This window comes from Oratosquilla oratoria, chromosome 37 (assembly GCF_046742065.1).
Source record: "Oratosquilla oratoria isolate Oo_2021 chromosome 37, ASM4674206v1, whole genome shotgun sequence".
In the NCBI taxonomy this organism is placed as follows: Eukaryota; Metazoa; Arthropoda; class Malacostraca; order Stomatopoda; family Squillidae; genus Oratosquilla; species Oratosquilla oratoria.
The window spans coordinates 31,235,728-31,243,312 of record NC_134813.1 but is presented as its reverse complement, the minus strand read 5'-3'; positions in this window follow the sequence as shown (position 1 = coordinate 31,243,312).

The following is a 7,585-nucleotide window of genomic DNA, read 5'->3' as shown; positions in this document are numbered from 1 at the left end:
ATAGGTAAACGGGTAGTGGAGTGGAAGGAGGTTTCCTCAAGGATAATGTGGATGAAGGTGAAACTGGGAAAGGAAATGTGGGTCTTTGTAAGTGCATATGGGCCTGGCAGTGAGAAGAGTGTAGAAGAAAGGGAGGCCTTTTGGATAGATTTAAATGAGTGCATAGAGGATTTAGGAAGAAATGTCAATGTAATAGTACTGGGAGACCTTAATGCTAGGGTAGGAAATGGTCCAATCAATGGAGTGGTTGGGAAATGTGGAGTTCCAGGAAAGAATCGTAGTGGAGAGTTGATGGTGGAAATGTGTCTAGAAAGAGAGTTGATGATAGCAAATACAGTGTTTCGGAAGAAAGTCAAGCATAAGTACACATGGGAGAGGGTGGTGGAGGGAAGGGTGGTAGATAGAGCGCTAATGGATTATGTAGTGGTAAATAGGATTATGACAGGAAGAGTTAAGGATGTACACGTGCTAAGGGGAGAGGGTGGGGGAATACCAGATAATTTTTTGGTGGAAGGTAAGTTGAGAGTGGAGGATAGATGGAGAAAGAAGAAAGGGACAAAAGGTAGGGAGGTTCTTAGAGTGAACTCTTTGAATGAAAAGGAGGAGTACAGAAAGAAGCTCTACTCTATCCTTTACTCCCTCACACCCCTCGTGTGAGGGAGTAAAGGATAGAGTAGAGCTGGGTGTGGAGGAGGAATGGGGATGGTTCAAGGAGGGAATCACAAAGTGTGCAAGGATGGTGTGTGGAACTAGAAGGACGGGGAAATAGAAGAAAGGGTAGTGAATGGTGGGATGAGGAAACAAACAAGGTTGTAGGAGAGAAGAAGCGAACTTTCACAGATTGGTTACAAAATAGGACGAGGGAGTCATATGAGAGGTACAAAGAAAAGAAAAGAGAAGTAAAGCAAAAGTTAAAGGATGCAAAGAGGAGAGCAGATGTGAAATGGGGTAAGAGTATGACAGAAAATTTTGAAAGTAATAAAAAGATGTTTTGGAAAGAAATGAAGTGAGGAAGAGGAGGGGAATCAAGTAGAGAAGAAAATGTAAAAGGTGCAGATGGAGAGATGATAATGGAAGAGAAGGCAGTAAGGGGAAGATGGGCAGAATATTTTAGGGAGTTGCTAAATGTGGAGGAGGATAGGGAAGAAAAGATAGCTGCAGTGGGAAATGCGAAGAAAATGAGAGTGATGAGTGAGGAGAATGGAGGAGAAATAAGGAAGGATGAGGTGAAGGCAGTTGTTAAGATGATGAAAGCAGGTAAGGCACCTGGTCTGGATGGATGCCATGCAGAATGTCTGAAAAAGGAAGGTACATTGATGGTGGACTGGTTGGTGAGGTTATTTAATGTTTGCTTGAGAGAGGGTAGAGTGCCGGAGGACTGCCTGTATAGTCCTCTTTACAAGGGAAAAGGGGACAAGTGTGAATGTAGTAGTTTCAGAGGGATTAGCTTGTTAAGTGTAGTTGGGAAGGTTTATGGGAGGATCTTGATTGAGAGGATTAGGAGAGGAACAGAAGGAGTAATTGGTGAGGAACAGTGTGGATTTAGGACAGGTAGAGGTTGTGTAGATAAGATCTTTGTGGTAAGACAGATATGTGAGAAAGCTATAGGAAAGGGGAAGGATGTTTTTTGAGCTTTTATGGATCTGGAAAAGGCTTATGATAGGGTAGACAGAAAGGCACTGTGGGAGGTTATGCAGATATACGGGATAGAAGGAAAGCTTCTGGAAGCTGTCAAGAGTTTTTATGAGAGTAGTAGTGCTTGTGTCAGGATTGGAAATGGAGAGAGTGAGTGGTTCGAGGTAAAGGTGGGACTTCGTCAAGGATGCGTTATGTTGCCCTGGCTGTTCAACTTGTACATGGATGGGGTGGTGCGAGAGGTAAATGCAAGGGTAGTGGGCAAGGGATTGGAGATGGTTAAAGAAAATGGAGAAAAGTGGGAGGTGAGCCAGCTGTTGTTTGTGGAAGACACTGCGCTTGTGGCAGGATGGGAGGAGGGATTGAGGAAGTTGGTGGCAGAGTATGTGATAGAAGAAAGCTAAAGATAAATGTGGGTAAAAGTAAGGTGATGAGATGTGCAAGGGGTGAAAGTGGCAGTAGACTGGAAGTGAGCATTAAGGGAGAGTGACTGGAGGAAGTGGATAGTTTTAGATACTTGGGTGCAAATGTGGCAGGAAAAGGTGGAGTGAAGGTGGAGGTAGAATGTAGATTGAGAGAAGCGAGTAAATGCCTTGGTGGATTAAAGAGTGTAATGAGGAATAGACATTTGGGAATGGATGCTAAGAGGAGACTATATGAAGGAGTGATTGTGCCAACAGCACTGTATGGGGCAGAAACATGGAACATAAGAGAAGAAGAGAGAAGGTGTTTGAGATGAGGTGTCTGAGAAGTATGATGGGGGTTACTAGGCTAGATAGAGTGAGAAATGAGGAGGAGAACAGGGGTGGAAAAGGAGCTGTGAGATAGGGTTGATGAAAGAATATTAGGATGGTTTGGACACATGGAAAGAATGAGTGAAGAAAGACTAGTAAAAGAGGTATGGAAGGCAGTTGTGGAGGGAGTGAACATGAGGGGACGTCCTAGGATGAGGTGGATGGATGGGGTGAAGGGGGCCTTGGGGAAGAGGGGAATGTCTGTTGAGGAAGGACGGTAGAGGACAGAAGATAGACGTGAATGGAGAATGGTTGTATATGGATGATGTTTTGATTGCATGAGGTGGAATGGGCGGGGGGATGGGGGGTGAGGTAGTATGTGAGAGCAAAATTTGACACAGCCCGAAGGGATTTCTCCCCGTCCTCTCTTTTTATGCAATGGGGGGACGGAGAGGGGGGGGGGTCGCCGATTTAATGAAGCGGCCTTGCTGTGTCTTGCGACACTGCTTCTGATCCAGGGCAGTGAACAAGGTGCAGGGATGACCCGTCATCCAGGAGGTGCTCAGATAAGAGGGAGGGTGGAGGGGTTGGAGTGTATTCAGGGATGGAATGGGTGGAAATGATTTTATGCCTTTCCCTTTTTGGCGACCTCCCTTGTAAGGGGGAAAAAGCCTTGGTATATGTATGATATGTAAGTTGGGTTATGTTAGGGTGAGTGTTCTCCAAGTGATATCTGCAGAAGGCCTCATGGCTCTTGAATCTCAGGAGATTACTTATCGAAATAGTCAAGTTGGCTGATTTGGCTAAACTTGCTCCAGAGGGAGTCGTCCACAGAGAACTGTGAGGGACCTAACCCAAGGGCATGTGCGCGGGGTCAAGCTCTGGGTGGATTTTTGCCTTCCCATCCCTAGTGCTAATGCCCTTTGGCCTAAGTGGTCTCCAAATGATATCCATAGAAGGCTTCGTGGCCCTCGACCTGTGGGTGAGATAGTAGCCCCATGAGACCCAGTGGCCAAAATGACTAAAAAATCTCACAAGGTCATTTTGGCCACTGGTTCTGATTGGGTCACTATCTGATCCCCAGGTTGGTGGCCTCCTGCAGATAGCACTTGGAGAATACGGAGACCAATGGTGCCGATGCTAGAGGTGGGAAGACAAAAACCCACCCAGAGCTTCAACTTTGGCTGGGCCCCACGAGCACATGGCCTTAGGTCCAGGGTCCTCACAGTGCTCTGTGGACAAGTCTCTCCCTCTAGGACAAGACTGGGCCAAATTGGTGGAACTGACAATTTCCCACAAAAGTCCAATGGTTAACTCGGTAAGAGATTTTCGGGTCATTTTGCCCACTGGCTCCGATTGAGCCACTAGTGTACTAGTACAAGTGTGTGTGTACTATTTTACTAGTACTAGTGCATTTTTGTACAAGTACTAGTGTACTATTGTACTAGTACACTAATACTTGTACAAAAGTACTAGTACACAAGAGGTAGTACAGTAGTATTAGTATATTAGTACACTAGTATATGTATGCTAGTACAAAAGAACATGTGTACTAGTATACTAATACTAGTACACTTAACATAGTACTAGTACAATAGTATTAGTACATTCGTTTTAGTACACTACCACTACATTAGTATTAGTACCTTAATATTAGCACACTTGTAGTAGAACACTAGTAATAGTAGTAGTATACTAGTTCTAGTACACTAGAACTAATGCATTAGTACTAGTATGAGTAGGCTAGTACTAGTACACCAATAGCATGACACTAGTATTACTACACTAATACTAGTGCACCAGTACAAGTACACTAGTATTGGTACATCAATGTTAGAATACTAGTACAAGTACACTACTAGTAAATAAGTACTAATATACAGTACTAGTAATAGGACACTAATAATAGTATAATAGTGCACTAGTACTTGTATCGGGGTGGCCAATGAAACAATGCAACACTAAAATATTGTATTAGTTGCAAGCACTACAAATACAAGCATGCAGTCGCTTCGTAAGCAGAAGCAAGACTGGCTCCGACGCCAAGCGACGCGACCAAGCTCAGACTTGGCGGGAAAATGTACACGCTTAAATGAACACTTGGTTCTCACAATAATGTGTATAATATGTAATGTATATTGTGTGTGCAACAGAAACGCGGGGGGACGTTTGGAGTCTTTATTAATAAGTGGGTTATGCGTACAGAGGTGAGTCACAATAGGAGAGCTACATGCTCACAGTAAGACGGACAGTTCTAGACTGACTTGGGGGTAACGTCGTACTCCCTGCGCAGAGGGAAAACGATGCCACGTCCTACATATTTATCAATGAGGGCCTTGTGCCCAAAGAGTCCTTGTAACCCTATGGTGCCCTGCTCGTGTCGAACGTCAGGGCCCCTTAGAACGCTATACCACACCTCCCCACCCTCCGTGGCGGAGGCGGAAGTGGGGGGATCTACGCATGAGGACGGCAGTTCCTCCACCGAAGGAAGGGACGCGACGGGGCGGCTTCTCTCAAGACCTGTGGTCGCTCCCGGAGATGGCGGGGCGTCAACGCGCTGTCGGACAGCGCCGGTCCTCGTCAGCGGAAGGGGCGATGCGGAGCTTCCAATACGGAGGGATGGAGTTGGGTAGGGCGCGGTAGTCGGACGGGACCCCGGAGGTCACACAGGTCAGCGGGTGACCGTAGGTGGGGCTTATCCGTGCCGCGGCGTAGTCTTCAGAGCGCTCCGTCGGTGTCGGCGGCTGGCGACGGGTCGTCACTGCGGAGCGCCGGTATTGCCGGTGACGGAGTTCCTGACGTGAGGAGGGGGATGAGCGAACGATGGTTCGTCATCCACGAGAAGTGGGGCCATCCAAACGGGCATGGCTTGCAATTGGGTGCGGCCCAGATGGCAGCAAGCGTCTCCAGTGGTAGTGGCGTATCAGGTTTTGGCGTCCGTCGGAAACCGTAGGCCACACTGGACGAGGCGGAAGTGCGCGGAATTTCAGTCACGCATATCTACTGCGTCGGGGGCGGAATCGAAGGGGGTCCGCGCCTGAGGACGACAAATCCTTCGCCGAGCGGAGAGGTCGGCCCGGTGCTCGAAGGGCGCCAGTACGGGCGGAGGCGACAGGGCTCGCCTCACGATGGGCGTGACGATACCTTGCTGCACCATTGAGTCAAGTCTTCCTTCGCTTGAACCTGAAATGCGAGCGGTATCGGCCTGGGCGTGCGGGCGGCGTCGCGTCGGCTTGCAGGTGGGTTCTCACGAAGGGGGGGGAACCATTGTCTTTCCTAGGGGGGGGCGATGCTGGGGTCGTCCTTGGAGACCAGCACGTCACTAAAGTACCGTAGGAAGCAGTCGCGAGTGGCGGCCGGGAGCTGTCCATTGGCAATGTCAGCTCGGCGCACCTGTTTGCGTATGTCATCGCCAGGACAGGCTCCGGTAAGTCGAGTGGGACTATGGCCAAGCCGAAGGAGAGGAGGGGTGTTCGAACCTCCCCATGAATCCGTATGGCGGCGTTGCGGTCCCTCTCTCTGACGTCGAGGTGGTCCGGGAGCGTTCGTTGCGGGGGGCTAGGTGAGATATGTCGGCCGCGTCGTCGGCGCCAAGAGCGGCGTCTGTAGGCTGGCTCTAGATATCTCCAACGTGCCGAGTGCCTATCCCTGTGATTCCGCACCTGTGTTGTCAGGCAATACGGCACGGGCACTGACAGGTGGCGGAGGGCAGTCACCCAGAAGTGTCCCGTTGGGGGGGGGGGGGGTCACGTGAGATACGTCGACCGCGTCGTCTGCGCTAAGAGCGGCAGCTGTAGAGCTCTTGATATCTCCACCATGCCTAGGTGCTGAGGGCCTATCCCTGTGATGTACACACCTGAGTAAGGCAGTGTGTTGTGGGCGCTGACAGGTGGTGGAGGGTGATGGGCTGGAAGGCACTAGGATGGCAGGTGCCAGCCTTCCTGGGAGAAGGGCTGGTGGGTGCATGCATCTGGCAGGGGACCCTTTGCATGGCGACATGGCGCATGCGTGCAGTTCCTACTGGGTGTCCAAGACGGTCACCATCAATGCCTTCTGTGGGCGGCAGTGGTGTCGCCTTCTCCTGCAGTGACGTAATTGCCACAGGGGAGCAGAGGTGGTGTGCCAGTTCCTAAGCTGGGTGGGTGTGGCCTGTGTGAGTCAGCTGGGCCCCACGCAGGTGGCACTCGCGGTGAGCAAGGCGAAGCAGGACAAAGGCCTCCTTGTTCGCGCGGCCTACTTTGGCCTGGGCCACGTGCGGGGTGGCGTCCGCAGCTAGCAGGGTGGAGCAGTGGGACAAAGGCCTCCTTGTTTGCCCCACTACGTGCACGAACGCACGCCACTATCACACGATTTTGCACGGTCCCGTGCATGTTCACTGTATCAGCACTGCAGTCACGGTCCAGCGTGTTCACTGTCGCCTATCAGTCTAGTTCCGTCAGTACACGCCACTGATTCATGTATAGTCCCATGTTTCACTGTTGCACATTGTAAGCATCCTACTCACTGCGCCATCTTCGTGTGCAACAGAAACGCGGGGGGACGTTTGGAGTCTTTATTAATAAGTGGGTTATGCGTACAGAGGTGAGTCACAATAGGAGAGCTACATGCTCACAGTAAGACGGACAGTTCTAGACTATGCCACGTCCTACATATTTATCAATGAGGGCCTTGTGCCCAAAGAGTCCTTGTAAACCTATGGTGCCCTGCTCGTGTCGAACGCCAGGGCCCATGATAACACATATTATCTCTCAATAATAATAAATAAACAATATTACAAATACGTATGTACATCAGATCAAAAGTACTTACTTGTGTGTCGATGACGACGGTTCTTCGGTCGCTCCTGGGTGGGTCCTTCCCTTCCTTCGTAACACACACTCCACTGCGCCTAGTCTAAATCTAGCCTAATTCCCTACCTCCTAACCATTAATACTAGCCTACCCGATCTTCCTTCGTGTATACTTCTCTTACACTCGCATTCACCCCCACCACCCACGCGCGGTCCTTCCCAGGCACTGGCGCACCCACGCCGACGCGAGGGCACTCCCCCCTCTGGTGGGAAGGGGGATACCAGCGCTCGTGCCCTTTGACCCCCCCCCCCGAAGGAGGGAGTGCCAGCCGTCCGTCCCCGTCCGCGCCATATACACTCACGCTCACCCCCCTCCCCCTTGATCTCGAGATCAATCCGCTCGGTCGGTACGCTGGCCGGAAGAAGC